We start from the raw sequence: 13,850 nt of genomic DNA on the forward strand, positions 1-13,850 counted from the left end.
CGCTCTGTCCAGGGATTCTTAGGCAGGACCTTCAGGTGCAGAGGGAGTACAATGTTGTGCAGTCTCAGCATGGTGTCATGCTGGCCACACAGGCTGGTTGTGTGCAGACAAATGGGGTCTGCTCCTGGTAACTCAGCAGCAGTGGCACACACCAGGCAATAATAAGGCAGTGGGCGTGCAATAGGGTGCACGGCTGCATGGGAGACTGAGCTCCGTAGATAAAGGCAGGATCTAGTCCTGGTAACTCACCACAGTGGTGTGCAGGTGTGCACAGCTTGCTGAGAGCCCATGGGAGACTCTGTCTCTGCAGAATAAAGTAGATGCAGTGCAGGTGAGGCTTCAGGCAGGCATAAGCAGGCATAAGGAAAAAGCAGTGCTGGTGAATCCAAGCAGGATAATGAGAGTGAGCGAGCACTTTGTTTACCTGTGTGCCTCTGTTTATCAGACATGGGCTGAGATTAACGGCCGCTTGGCCACCAAAATGACCAGTCAGCTTGGCAGTTAGCCACAAGCATACCATAATAGGCAAAAGCCACAGGCCTGGATCTCCCAAATATAGGGATAGCATGGGCCTAGCACCTAGTAAACATGAGCTGGTCATGTGGGCTTATACAACCACCTTATACAACCACATTACACAACCTGGACCCTGGGCAGGCCAGACTTTATGGCACCAGGCCTATTGTGCCCCTTTGTGCTCATTTATGTGTTTACCTCTGGTTTGGGCAGAAAAACATGTCCAGGCAAGACAAGGCATATATATATAAGCCTATTTTTGGGCCTATGGGCCCTTCAGGACAACACTTAAAAGCTGTTCTTGACTTTTGGTTGTTCAGAGTCCCCTTGAGATATGTTTTCCAAGGGCACTGAGCACAAACAGCTGTGGGCAGTCCTCCTTTGGTGAGTAGTGCCCATCACTTCCAAAAGTGGATCTAAAGTGCAGCATGCCAGACCACCCCAAAATGTGCTCATTAATTGAAGTTACTAACGCTTATTCTGGAAAGGTTCACTAATATTTACAGGCTTGGTAATCACTTGATAGGAAATAGTTCTAAGTGATAAATATATCTCCAGCAGAGAAGAGCAAGAGATTGACCAAACAGTTCCTTTTTTTTAAGCACTTAACTAAGTCCTTTCAAATTCCCTCTCACCTCCACCCTTTGCCTAGCTTATGCCCAAGAGGTTTCCCCTTCAGACTGCCAGAGTGTTGAACATGGCCAAAGTTGCTGGACCACAGCACCACCTCACTTGCATCTGCCCAAGAGCATCACTCCTCCACCTGTTCTAAAGGACTACAGAGGCAGGAGAGGAGCTATGGACCAAATATTTCCCCAGCTGTGACTAGCCCCCAGGACAGGACATGTCTTTTTTTGTCCCCTAATTCCTTCAGGCAGGCTAAGGCTGCCTCTCTGTTGACTTTTTGTAAGGAAGCAGCACACGTTTGTGAAGAAGAATAACTGAGGGCTTTGTCCCTTGGGCTCTATGCTGCGCAACAAAATGTGAAAATCATCTGACTCAGAACAGAAGCATCCACAAATGTTTCTTGATGGTTTTAATGTAAGCAACATAATCTGAACTTGGTTGCACTTCACTATGGCTGAGTTCCCACACCTGAAACAGGAATTTTATTATCTTCTAGTAAAGTCAGGATATGGAAGACTCTACTAAAGCAGCTGATCAATGCTTTTTAGAAACTTGTGTTCATTGAGAGATGAGCTTTAACCTTTATCAACTTGGGTCAGCAGTCCTCAGAGCCTACATTTCCATCATCTCGGAAGTTCAGGTTTTATTTAAGTTCAGTTTTTATGTATGTGGACTCCCTTTAGGACATTCCTCTCACAGAATTTCACATGTTATCCGGTGGACACCATCTTCTGATTCTTTGCTTAATTGTAGATGGGTAGTCAGATGAAGTGGGACTACACGAGGCTTGTGTTCTCACAAGTCTGTGAACTGAAAAGGAGGTATAAACAGATGCATGAGCTCATGGCAAAGAGGCAAGGAAGGAGAGCTCAGCTGCTAAGGTCGGCAACAAGTGCATATCTGGGAAAGAACAAAAATAAAGTTGAAAGTACAGGAAAGTAGAAGCACAGCAACTTAGTTGCTCACTTTGCTGACTCAACAGGGAATGGAAGGATTACCTATTGACATTTGGCAGAAGAAGACACATCATGAGCTCTGTGGTTGGATGTTATAGCCAGACAAATTTCAAGAGAGTGTAAACATTTTTAAACAGTGAGGTGAATCGAGCCCTAGAATAGTTTGACTGTATACATGCCAAATTCTGTCACATGAGGTGGCTACACAGAGAACATCTGCCTTTATGAGGACTTGCAGTACCCTGTGTGGAAGCTTGCTATAGAAATGATTGGGCAAAGTTTTCTGGCTTAAAATATATCTCTGAAGAGAAGGACTTGTAGGAAGAATGCATGGGAGAAAAGAAGAGGAACTATTTAGAAAGAACTGAAAGGTTGTTAAAATAACCTTTAAGCCAGGACACCGTGGAGACTCAAGAAAACAGTATTGAAAGGAAAGATAACCTGGTCTGGTGCTGGTATGAACACAGACTGTCTATATTTAGAAGAAAATGTGAGAGGAAGATGAGTATGATTCTGAGGTCACCCATCTTAACTGGTTTTATGTCCATTTCCCCTGCCTTCTCTTTATGAAGCGAACAGTGTTTGAGAATAGGCTTTGGGAATAATTTGTACACTGTATGGAAGATTGTAGTTCTTGCCTAACTTTCCCTGCAGTCCAGAACTGGCATCTGCCTGCACTTTCACTGGCAAACAACCAAGCAAGTTCCATTTGTGAGGAGGCAAGGAAAGCCAGCACAGCAACAGAATAAATGACACAGCTGGTTAGCTGGCACTCAAACACACTGTGCTACACCATCCAAACTCTTCTGCCACAAAATTAGCCTTAAGAGCAACACTTTGAAGTTTCCAGCAGTAGATCATGCAAGGATTATGAGATCAAGGTCAGAGAAAATAGGGCCCTCTCCTTATTCATTATTTCAAGAGGGAATTTGTATGAAAAGGGAGCAAAGGATGCATCCTGATACCACTGTCTTTTGGTGGCATTTCAGTAGCTTCACACCAAGAAGGGAGTAGGAATTTGAAAATAATTTTATTTAATAACTTAGTATGAACTAACGTAGTAATATTTTTAACCATGATACATGTAGAAAAGAACTGTTCCCCAGTTAATCTTCTAAATCATTATGGCTCATCAATTATAATTTTTGTTTGAACTTATTATGTAAAGTTGAGTGACATTCTGTTTCAAACTGCAGATTGAAATGTGAAAGAAAAATCCTCAATACATGGCACTCATGTAATCTACATTCCAGCATATTTCTCAATTGAAATCCTGGACTTTACGGTCACTTTTTTTAATGACTGAGATCAGACTTCTTCAAGTATTTAGTTGTCTGCTTCCCAGTAACTTGATTGGAATGAATGAATGAAACATTCTCAAGAAATTGTCTTTCTTTCTGAGAAGGAAGACTTTTCTTGAATAATGGAACAGACATGACACATGAACTGCGTTTACCTGCATATGGCCCACGTAGTGCTCAGGCCACATACTTAATTTGAGACTTGCCTTTCAATATTTTGGTCACCCAGTTCAGATGGTGCACACTGAAAATGGAAATACTTCGCTAGATTGGACTGTGGCAACTAAATGGTGGAATTTCCCAATCACCCCCACCTGCAGGTTCAGGATCAGAACAAGTTATGCTCATTTCCTATTCCTAGCTAATTGTCTGGATGCAGTGGGTACTTAATGACCTTGTGCCTGCCAGAGCACCAGGACAGGAGCATAGCATTTGTGAGGGCCATCATCACCTCTGTCCTTGCAAGCCCTTTCCAAGGCTGTCCAAGAACATCTGCTCAGTGCACAATTCCTCAGAGGTTTTTCCAAGAAACTTTGCTTTTGATTAAAAACTACTGCATATTCCCAGCCTTCTTCTAGTGTCTAATGATAAAGTAGTCAGAGCTTCCTTCCCTTTCCACTCCTTTCACTTTCTTTCACAGATTTGATGGGTGGATTGTTCAGCGCATAAGGAATTGGCTGGATGGTCACAACCAGAGGGTAGTGCTCAATTGCTTAAAGTCCAGATGGAAATCAGTGACAAGTAGTGTCCCCCTCGGGGCAAGGGGTCCCTCTCAAGGACCTGCATTGTTTAATATTGTTATCAATATTAGAGATCGAGTGCACCACCAGCAGGTTTGCAGATGACACCAAGCTGAGTGATGCTGTCAATATGTTAGAGAGATGGGATGTCATCCAGAGGGATGTGGACAAGCTGGAGAAGTGGGAGCAAGTGAACCTTGTGAGGTTCAACATGAGCAAGTGCAAGGTCCTGCACATGGGCTGGAACAAGCCTCATTTTCAGTACAGGTGTTGAGGAAGGCCTAAACAGGCCAATAGGCCTGAACATGTCCTGGCTTACCAGACATGTTTTTCTGCTCTCCCTCCTTGTGTTGTTGGGAGAAGCAACTGCAGGAAAGGAAGACAAAAGGCGCTGGTGCCACCACATCTGTCCAAACTTGTTTACAGTGTATCTGCACATGTTTATACACCTGTTTGTGTTCTGCCCTAAAAGGTGAAAGTCAGCCCTGACTTCACCTAATATGGTTAAGCTTGGCTAACTGCCATTCTGATTGGCTAATCTGTGTCCAAAGGCCCATTAGACTCAAGCTACATTGATAAAAGAGATGTGCAGGTAGAGACAGTGTGCTTGCTCCTTGCTGCTGCCATTGTTCCTGCCCTATCATACTCTCTGTTTCTCTCTGTTACTGCCTCAGTGCATTCTGCCATGCTATGCTAAATGATAAGCTAGCCATGCTACACAGTAACAAGCCCTAATACTTTGGGTTTGTCTGTCTGGAAGCAGCTTCAAGTTTACCAGGAATAGGCACCAAATGCCTCCATGCGATAAGCTTGCTTAGCCAGCATGACACCTGCAAGTTTCCTGACAAGACTGCACATCTGCAAGACATCCTGCCTGCCCCTCTGCAAGCCTCCCTGCTGAGTCTGGAGCCAAGAGGAACCAGGACCAGGGCAGAGATAGCCTGCTTTCCCCCAGCATCCTGCTAAGAGCCTGGGAAGATCAGAAGCCTCAATAGCTGACAAGACACCAACAGATTTACCTGCAAATGTTTGGGTACTGTCTGAAGCTGTAGCTAGCCCCACCAGTTGGGAGCTAATTTTGTGAGTAAATGCTCAAAAGCCTCTTTAGCAAATCTTTAGCAAAACTCTGTAATTAAATCTAATTGAATCCTAACCTGTTTTAAACAGAAAGGAGCTTCTTGAGTGGGCAAGCAGTATATGACCGTAAGAACTTCTGTTCCAGTTCAACTGAGTTTAACATTGTATTATTGTTAGTTATTTGTTCTAGAACCAGTTATTCCTCTATATAATTTTTTCATGACCATTGCAAAGAACCTAATTATTATTAAAATTTTCTGGGTGGGTAGTGAGAGAATCCTGAATATAAAATTAATAAACAATACTAATTTGGAAAAATACCATCTCACATTCATTACTTACCCTCCATTACAACAGGCTGGGGGACAAGGTGATAGAAAGCAGCCATGAGGAAAAGGACTTGAGAGTTCTGATGGATGAGAAGCTGGACATGAGCAAACAGTGTGTGTTTGCAACCCAGAAGGCCAATCACATCCTGAGCAGCATCAAAAGATGCATGGCCAGCAGATTGAGCGAAGTGATTCTACCACCCTTTACCCTGCTCTGGTGCGACCTCACCTAGAGTACCCTATCCAGCTCTGGAGCTCTCAATAAAGGAAGGACATGGAGCTGTGGTTTATGAAGAACCTGTGAGTTTTATTGTGAATGAAAGTTGGAAGAAGGGATTAAAGGGGAAACAGTGAGGTTTATTTTAGGCGCTCCTCCCACACGTTCAAGACAATGTGGAAGAAAATACACAGGAATGTGTTCACCAGCAAAGCAACAAATGGGCATGAGACGGCTGAAAACAAAAAGAAACACTGGTAGAACAACACTAGACCCCACCTTTGAGCTGTGAAGCTGATGGAGAAAGAATGCTTAAGCAGGTTCTTATCTGAATTGCTCCTTATCTGAGGTAGTCTGAGTCAATCTCTGTAGAAGCCATCACTGTTCTGGTGAGTGAAGGAGTTGAATATGAACAATCAGTACCACCGGCACCTAAATTGGACGCCTCAGTTAGGAGGTGCAAGTCTTTCTCTTTGCAAAGGTATGCCTGTTACATCTGGGAGGAAACAAAAGCATCAGTAGAATAATTCTGGTTTTAAGTAGCCCTAACATAAAATTCAGACTTTACTGTGAACCAGCATCAGTCAAGTTAACACCCCCATGATGTAAATTATTAGTCTTAAATGTATTTTCACTTTTCTCATTAACCTGTTGAAATGTAACTGATTTTATTGTCATTATGATCTTTAAAATTCGAATGCCATCTTTTATTGAATAACTGTTGCAGGACATTGTCATATTATGGACTTTAACATCTGGAATAGAGTATAATTTACATGGTGGTCACTAAACATGTACCAGATTTCAAGTTGCATCTGAGGCTATCGCATTTGAGTTACCAGAATGTATACAAACCAGAAACGAGGAGAAAGGAGGAAGAGTTAGACTACTGCATTAATTTCTTTATTCAAAACTATCACGAGGGTTAAGAAAATTTCTTTTTAAACAAAAGAATCAGATCCATCCCTTATGAAATCAAATTAGAAAAACAAGGTTAGAATGCCACCTGGGGGGCTGATCTTGCCATCACACCTCACTGAAGATCAGAGCAGCTTGCAATTTGTACTGTCAGGTAAACAAAATTAAATTAAAAAAAAAAAATTGTTTGCTCCATTTTCTTCACGAAGTACAGTCAGACCTTTAGGAACTCACAAAGGTGTTATTGCGCTTTATGACACCTGTTTCCTTAGTCCCTCAGCACAAATACAATACAAGAAATGAACACTGAAGAAGCAAACCACTTTGCTTTGTAAAGAGCAACACAGCACTACACTCTATGTAGTATACTCTGCTTCTTTTCACAAGTAAATGCAAACTAAATACAAGATACACTAGAATAAGCACATTTATTCACTCCATACAATAGAAAACACTAGACTGCATCATCCATGTGACAGAGGAGGCCACAGAATTCGTGGAAGTGGGAAAGTGATCATTCCAGCAGAAATAAACTGTGTAATACATCCAATCTAAGAATTAAAAATAGTAATATAAAGACTATATTTATAAACCATTATATAGTATTAAAAGAGGGAATTGTGAAACTAGTGTGGTGTAAGTGAGAACTGGTCTGAAGTTTTGCCAGAAATTACAACTAAATACAAATTCTTTCAGAAACACGTGGGTAGCCTCTCCCTCTCTATTAGTATTCATATGCACTTTTGGTGAACTTTGATGATTTGGACTAGACAGAAGAACTAAATATTCATTTTGTACACTTAGATGTTAAATCTAAAGCCAAGGAGAGAGAAGTGATCCTATTTCCTTAAAAATTTTACCAAGTCACCATTTACTTCTCCTTCAGTCAGAAGCAATGCAATACTCTTCTCTACTACTCTCCAGCCTCTTAAAATTTTCTGTGAAGGAGTGGATGGGAGCACTGTGCTATCTTACTCCATCTCATCTCGACTTTCATCAGTTCAGCTGTTCTAGGGTCAAAGGCCAGGGAACTTGACTGTCCTCGTGGCAAGGTGGACCATGAAGAATGTCTACATCTAGAAGCAGAATTACTGTGCATTTGTGCACATCATGGACCACTTGATAAACAAAGAAACAGAATAAACTGCAAAGGTCACCCCGTACAATTGGTCAATACATGAGCTTCTAAAGAGGCTTCAAGGGTAGCTGAAGCTGTTGATTGGTAGGGCTGACAGAGCCTCTTCTTGTAACCTCAAAAATCCTAACATGCAAAATTCTTTATTTGCATTTATGTCTGTATTCATGCAATTCTTTGGCCCATGGGAAATTCCAGCAACTCTTGATGGAAGCAGATGATCCTTTCTTCAAAGGGGAAACAGTTCTGCTCTCACAAACAACTGTGACGTGCTGCAGAGATACTCTCAGTATACAGAAAGCCAAGCTGAACCTCCATTCCCTTGCAAGTTCCTAGAGTTTACATCCAGGATCCAACTACATAAAGCTAATAACCCATGTTTCCATGACTCCATGATTCTATGACCTTCTGCCACTGAGCAAGATGGTTAGAATCATAGAATGTCAGGGTCTGGAAGTGACCTCAAAAGATCATCTAGTCCAACCCTCCTGCCAGAGAAGGATCGCCTATACCAGATCACACAGGAATGTGTCCAGGTGAATTTTGAGTATCTCCAGAGAGGGAGACTCCACAATTCCCCTGGGCAACATGTTCTGTCACCCTCGCAGGGAAAACAAATCCTCCTCACGTTTAAATGAAACTTCCTATGCCTCACCTTCCACCCATTGCCCCTTTTCCTGTCATTGGGCATCACTGAGAAGAGCCTGGCACTCACCCTTTACATATTTATAAACATTGATGAGGTCACCTCTCAGTCTTCTTCTCCAAGTGAAAGAGACACAGTTCCCTCAGTCTCTCGTCATAAGAGATATGCTCCATTCCCTCAATCATCTTTGTGGCTCTGCACCGGACACTCTCAAGCAGTTCTATGTCCCTCTTGAACTGGGGGGACCAGAACTGAACACAGTACTCCAGATGTGGCCTCACCAGGGTAGAGTAGATGGGGAGGAGAACTTTTCTTGACCTACTAACCACAGCCCTTCTGATACACCCCAGAATGGCATTGTCCCTCCTAGGCACAAGTGCACATTGCTGGCTTATGATCAACCTCCCATCCACTAGCACCCCTCTTCCCTCACTGCCTTCCAACAAATCAGTCCCCAACCTATACTGATACCTAGGGTTCTTCTTTCCAGGTGCAAGACTCTACACTTGCTCTTTCTGAATTTCATTAAATGTCACCCTGCCCAGCCCTCCAGCCCATCCAAATCTTGCTAAATGGCAGCACAGCCACCCAGTTTGGTGTCATCAGCAAACTTACTGACAGTGCACTCTGTGCCCTCATCCAGGTCATTGATGAATATATTGAACAGAACTGATCCCAGTACTGACCCCTGTGGGACCCCACTAGTCACAGGCCACCAACTAGACTCCATTTCATTGACCAAAACTCTCAGGCTTCTTTCCTTCAACCAATTCCCAATCCACCTGACTACCTGATCATCCAGACCACACTGCTACAGTTTAGCCAGAAGGATGCTATGGGAGACAGTGTCAAATGCAGACAGTGTGGCCTCAAGCACTATGATACAAATGACACTTAGCTGTGTTACCATCACCCAGGCACATGTGATACCTCTAAGAGGGCCTACAAAGTGAAAAGGATAATTTCTCTGCAGGAATAACTGATATCTGAGCACGTGTGTCACTCACCTGACTTGGGGAATACAGGGTTAGCCATATCCCAAGGGGATGGATTTACCAACACTGAAAACAAGGAACAGCAGAATGGATTTCTATGGAGGAATGTAACACATGCTGTCCTTTGAAATATCAGCTATTGGCTGGACTACTCTGCTTCTAAATCTATTTAATGTGTAAAATGTTTTGGACCGTATTTGAATCTGTGAGAGTGTGAAATTCTTGCAGGTGCTTTTTAGCTGATGTATATGTTAGATACAAAGGAAAACACTCTCTGGATTAGGTATAGATTTTGAAACTGAATCACAACCAACTATATCTGAAAAGTATATAGCCTTATTGAGAGAAGTTACCTTTAAAATATCATTTTCTAATAACTTCCTTGCAAAAACCCCAGCTAATATATTCAATGAATATAAGCTACAGAAAATTTTAAATGTGTAATTTGAGGAAACTGTAATAAGCTTCAGCAATTTGTACACAGAGAAGCAATCTCAGTACATTAGTCAGATCTTCTCTCTCACAGAATCACAGAATGGTAGAGGTCAGAAGGGATTTCCAGAAATCATAGAATCATAGAATCATAGAATCAACCAGGTTGGAAGAGACCTCCAAGATCATCCAGTCCAACCTAGCACCCAGCCCTATCCAATCAACTAGACCATGGCACTAAGTGCCTCATCCAGTCTTTTCTTGAAGACCCCCAGGGACGGTGCCTCCACCACCTCCCTGGGCAGCCCATTCCAATGGCAAATCACTCTGTCTGTGAAGAACTTCTTCCCAATATCCAGCCTATACCTACCCTGGCACAACTTGAGACTGTGTCCCCTTGTTCTATTGGTGATTACCTGGGAGAAGAGAGCAACCCCCACCTGGCTACAATGCCCCTTCAGGTAGTTGTAGACAGTAATAAGATTCACCCTGTGCTGGATCAAGAACTGGCTGGATGGCAGAGCTCAGAGAGTGGTGGTGAATGGTGCCACAACCAGTTGGCAGCCAGTCACTAGTGGTGTTCCCCAGGGTATCAAAAGTCTCCAGAGAAGGAGGCTCCATTATCTCTATAGGCAGCCTATTCCAGTGCTTCATCACCCTCAATGTAAAGAAGCATTTCATTATGTTTTCCTCCTATATAAGACTTAATCCTGTTGTACAAATATTATCTGCACAGATCTACACCTGTGTGTTTGGTATGTGTGTTTATACATACAGACACCCATGCATACACATATGCAAGTTCACACAGCAAAACAACTGGTCTATTTTAAGTGTCTTGGTGCATACAATAAAATAAAGCATAAGGGCAGTTTAGTAAAAGCACCACAGATGACTGTGCAAAAGCTTATTATTAATGATTATTTCAGGGTTAACATGATGGGAAAAGGAAAATGCCATGTATGACTGTGACACAAGACAGAAGTTACAAATGCTTAAGCATCCAAATCTTGTGGTACTGCTGGGCAGTACTTCAACTGTGGTAAAGGGTTGGACTTGATGATCTGTGAAGTCTCTTCCAACCCTGATGATACTATGATACTGTGATACTGTGATAACTGTGCAAAGTTCAGAGGAACATGAGTGCTACCCATCTATTGAGGTAGCTGTAAAATTACTGTTTCTGAAGACTCAGGGGGTTTAGAATTTTAGGTCAGTGCATCTGGTTGATGTAACAAGAGAAGCCAGGGATAAGAGTTATGCATTTAATATGACATATCAGATGTGTTAGTGAAGAGAGAGAATGAGACAACTCAGTGACAGCTTCTGTGCTGAATCATGGCAGTAGAGGCCAGGGTCTCACTGAGGTCAGTTAAAGGGAAGCTCTTGGGATAGCAACTAGAAAGAAAATGTCTTCCTCCACTCAGATACAAAGGCCCGAGGAACAAGAAAAGGTGCATTAGTGGAGGAGGGTCTCCTTTTGCAAACACAGTCATAACATATGCTGCAAATTTCCTGCAGTGACAGTTATCTTCCAACAGACTCATCATTTACATATTGTTTAAGAGCCTTCACAAACCCCTTTGCCAAAGGCCAGTGTCTGACAGCAACAAACCACTATGTTGCAGAAGACACTGCATCTTGGCCTGACAACTAGAACAATGTGGTGGATTGCACTCTTCCCCTAGACATCATGAAGGACAAAGCACATTACAAAATGCACTGGGAATTAAAGAAGTTGTTTCTGCTTCCAACTAGTGTGCAATACACAGAATCACAGAATGGTAGAAGCACAGAATTTCTTTCATTGGAAAGATCATTGGGCACAACTGTTTATTTGACACCACCATGACCATTAAACCATGTCCCGAAGCGCCATGTCTACAGGTTTCTTGAACACCTCCAGGGACAACGACTCCACCACCCCCCTGGACACCCTGTTCCAATACCTCACCACTGTTTCAGTAAATAAGTTTTTCCCAAATCCATTCTAAATCTCCCCTGGTGCAACCTGTCATTCTGTCACTCGATACTAAGGGGAAGAGACTGATTCCCATCTCACTGCAGTCTCATTTTAGGTAGTTGCAGAGATCAATGATGTAAGGATTGGAAGGAAGCTTTGGAGATCATCTACTCCATCCCCCTGCTAAAACACTTTTGCCTAGATCAGGTTGCACTCTACTCCTCTTCCCAGTCTTGACTTCACTTCTGATTACCTCCTCCCTCTGAGTGGTGCAGAAGGATGGGATATGAAGATTTTGGTCAGTGCATCTAATGCATTGTCTCTACTACTCTTTCCTTCTTATGCTCTTCACTTGCTCCAGAGTGGGGATGTACCCACAGGAAATAGCCCTTCATGAACTTACCCAGTATGAGTCTCTCCCATGGGCACAGTTCTTCACAAACTTCTGGCATGAGTCATTTCCTTGGAGTGCAGTCCTGCAGGAACAGACTGTCTCAGACATCATGTCACAAGTCCTACCAACAAACCTGCTCCATTATGGGGTCCTCTCTCTTACCTAGTGCACAGTTTGTGCCAGAAGCCTGCTTCAGCGTGGGTTTCCCACAAGGCCATATAATCCTGGAAGCATTTAGGTTGGAAAAGATCCAATCATTGCAGCTTCTTTTTGACATCTGTCTGCTCCATTCTGGAGTCTTATAGGAGCTACAGGTGGACATCTGTTCTTCCACAATCTGCAGGGGGATAGTCTGCCTCACTATGTTCTTCACCACAGGCTGCAGAGGGATCTTTGCTCCTGCCTCTGGAGCACATCCTCATTCACTAGCACTGGTGTTTCTCTCGAAGCTGTTTCCCTCACATGGTCTTATTTGTCTTCTCTGGATGCTGTTGCACAGTTTATTTTCCCCATTCTTAAACATGTTATCACAGAGGCATCATCAGTATCAGTGATGGGCTTGGCCTTGACTAGAGGCGCATCCATCTTGAAGTAATTCGGCATTACCTCTTAGATATAGGGCAACCTTCTAGTAGCTTCTCACAGAAGCCACCTGTGTAGCCCCTCCCACTAGCAAAACCTTGCCATGCAAACCCAAAAGACCATCAAAGTCATGAAAGGTTCTGTGTTAACCATGCAGGAGGAACGTTATGCATTTCCAGCTCCTGTTCGGAAGAACACATTCCAATGTGGTCTTTACAAAGATGGCACAACACCTACAGGCCAAAGAACTGTATTTATCTATAAAGATGCTGTTTGACAGAGTACCAAGCTGCAATTTTTTGTCTCATCCAGATGTGTGAATTATAATACAGCAGAATAGGTTGTAATATGGAGGTACACCAGGAAAGAAGAGATACAGTTGAGTAGTGTATTTTCCTCACTTTATTGAAGAAGAATTAAAATCCATACTCATGTTGCTAATCTGTCCTCACATCTAGTTCAATAAGTGCTCTTTCTCCTTTTTGTTTATGTTTTGATTCATATTTGAGGATTATAGGTCACACAGTCATAAGTAGTGTTACGCTGTTTAGTCTTTCAAACAAATGAATGCAATAAAATGAGCCAACACTTGTCAGTTTGGAGAAGATATCAAATTATTTAGGAATACTGCTGAAGAGCAGATTGGTAATGACAAAATATTACCATGGAAACACTGGTATCTACACAGATGTATCTACATGCACAAAGTAATCCCACTGGCTGTGCCCTTAGTCGGCAGGAACAGTACCTCTGAGCTGAAAATCTAGCATGACTGAGCTGAAATGAAAAAGCAGGAGTATACTAAAGTAGGAGAATATTTCCTGTTTTAAAACTAGTTTATGTTCGTCATCAACTTTAGCTTGAGGGGAAGCTGCAAAGAATTTACAGTAATTAACAAATGGCAATGCTCATGTTGCATGCCAATACTTGTCAAGCTTAAGTCATGGAAACAGCATTTCATCCTAAGCCTGGGATGCATCCCACACTTTTCAGACACAGGTTAATCATTACAAGAAGTTCAA

This window comes from Pogoniulus pusillus, chromosome Z, assembly GCF_015220805.1.
Source record: "Pogoniulus pusillus isolate bPogPus1 chromosome Z, bPogPus1.pri, whole genome shotgun sequence".
Lineage (NCBI taxonomy): Eukaryota > Metazoa > Chordata > Aves > Piciformes > Lybiidae > Pogoniulus > Pogoniulus pusillus.